Source organism: Alexandromys fortis, unplaced genomic scaffold (assembly GCF_014885135.2).
Source record: "Alexandromys fortis isolate MF-2015 unplaced genomic scaffold, M_Fortis_MF-2015_v1.1 scaffold_270, whole genome shotgun sequence".
Taxonomy (NCBI): domain Eukaryota; kingdom Metazoa; phylum Chordata; class Mammalia; order Rodentia; family Cricetidae; genus Alexandromys; species Alexandromys fortis.
In genome coordinates this window covers 430,269-432,925 of record NW_026068186.1, presented here as the reverse complement: position 1 = coordinate 432,925, position 2,657 = coordinate 430,269, and positions in this window count along the sequence as shown.

Here is a 2,657-nt window from a genome sequence, read left to right as displayed (position 1 = left end):
GTCACAGTTGGTATGAACAGACGTGAACACTTGGTGTTCACAGGTAGTGATCTTCTAATGCACGTATGATATCGTGGTCTTGAAGTCAAAATTAAAATTGTTGCTTGTGAATTTTTTATGATAAGTGGATGCTGAACTTGAACAATTTCTCCACCTATGAAGTACATAATATTGTATTATCTTTTATTATGTCAAAGTGATATATTACATTATGTTTTAGGTATAAATCTCATTGGACATGGTATTTAATCAGTCAAATGTACATTGAGTTGTAGTTAGTATTTTTTGAGGTCTTTTGTATTTATGTTCATCAGTAATATATTGGAAACTTTCACCCTTTTGTTTATGAAATGATAAAGCTCTTTATGTGGTTTATTATAATTAATGTATCAACACAAATTATGTGTGTTAAAATATTTAATTTTACTACCATAACTTTTTACTATGTCTTAATGTCATAGGCTGTATTTCTTTCCTTTTTCCTAAATAGGATTTTAACTGGTAATCTTCTAGTCTATGTTGGCTGGCAAATATGAAAACTAATAATGTGTGTCTAGGCAATATAAGAATCATAAATTCAGCAACTGAATTGGTTTTACAATTGATAGTTTTATCTTATACATCTTCACCCTCCTAAAACTTGGTCACATGGGCCCTAAATTCTGCACATCACGAATTGATCTACCTCGTCATTTCTATTCTTCACTCCATTTGTGCTGCATTCTTCATTTTATCACCAATCAAACTCTTTTTAGCCACAAACAGTCACTGCAAAACAAAAGTCTAAGATGTGCAATGTAGGAATCTGACAGAAATATGTGTAACAGTAGACCAGTATCAAAGTCTGCTCGCAAAATAGGTATCTAATTACACGCTCACAATAGCCTTCCTGTTGAGACTTCTTCTTTCCCTCAACCCAAAGCCTGTATTGACACTTGCCTTGAGCAAGGTAGCCTCTGTATCAGGGAAACTCTAGCCTGGACCAGACAAGAAGTAGAGAGGCTGTGTGAAATGAAATCCCTCTCATGGGGCTCAAAGTCTGTTGAAATCTAAGCTCTAGGCAAAGCTTTAGTCTAAAATGCTTGTCAAAAGAGATGGCATGTATTTTTGCTGATTGTCACCAGGCATGAAAATCCTCTGTACTTATGTGAGTGGTCTGGACATTTATCTGGACAGAAATCTGAATAGCTCTCAAATGTCTTGACATACTTTATTAGAACAATTTGGTATGAATAAAAGGACTTAGTATTGAACTAGCAGGCTAAAGCCAAAATTTCCAGTGACATGCTATTCACAGTGATAGGTACATACAGACATTACATTGAAGCAAGTAGAATTAATCTATGTATAGTGTCAATGTTGGTTAAATAGTGGGGATAAACTATTGAAAATCCAAGACAAAGAACAACTTCTAACGAGATTATAAGAAGTCCAACTATTATTAACCAAACATGGATACAAATGTGTTTTCTTCCAATCACATTTATTTCTTTCCTGGGAACTCTGATGGAAATTGTTATTCTGCATGAGTTATTCCAGACCCCATTTCACATACTGCTTTTGTTCAAATACTTATTTTTCCATTGATACTTGAATATTAATAGAAATTTTCTTTATTTACATCTGCTAGAAGTTGTTGGCAAATTGATCATTTCAATATGTGACTAACTCTAAATGCTCTTTTGTAGCAGTTTAAGGGACAGGATGTGGAAGCTCTCCCTATGGATAGAGTTTTAGGCCAAGTGAAGCAATCATTGGCTGAGATAAGGGATACCGGTGCACAGATGGCAGGAAACAGTTTAATAGGTCAGTGAGAACTTTACTTATAGCTTGTTTCCTTACTGACTTTAGTTCAATAACAGAGTACACATGGTGTGAATGTTGAAAGCTATGCAAAGTTTAAATTTATTGAATCCCTCCCATCAAATATGAAAGATAAGTTTCTTCACACATTGAGGAACTAACAAAGAAGACTTACACTGAGACTATGTGTACCTCTTCCTGAGACCATTGCCAGTTGCCCACTGTCAAGAGATTTGTCTGATCTTTTGTCCCTGACAGGTGGCCCATCAATTTTCTGTAGAATAGATGCATTCAGAAGGTACTGGCTTATCTTTCTTGTTGCAAGAAACAAACATTCTGAGTTCACAACATAATCCTGCACCATTTCTTGTTAGAACAATAGGTAGATTGTGAAAACAGATGCCAACCCAAACTATGAGGCTCTCTTCCTTTCTTACACTAGTTAGGAGACCCTGAGTAGTTGGATTAGTCGGACAGAAAAACAGTCATGCCTCTAATACATCACATGACAATAACTCCACTGAAAACAAGGAACTAAGCACCAAGGATGAAGCTCAGTTGGCAGAATGATTTCTTCCCAGGTTGCTTTTGATGGTGATATTTTCACCCAGTAACAGAAACTGTAAAGCACAGAACATGCCTTCTGAAAGACTGTATGGATAGTGTATGCCAGGGATACTCTTGTCTCTGCCTCCCCAGCATAGGGATTACAGGTACTTGTACAGGGCCGGGGTTTGTGTAGATGCGTGCTGGGGATCTGAACTTAGGTTGTCATGCTTGTGTAGGCAACACTTACTTGCTGATCCATTAACCTAGTCTCTATTGTACGTTCTCTAAACAATGGATTTGTACTG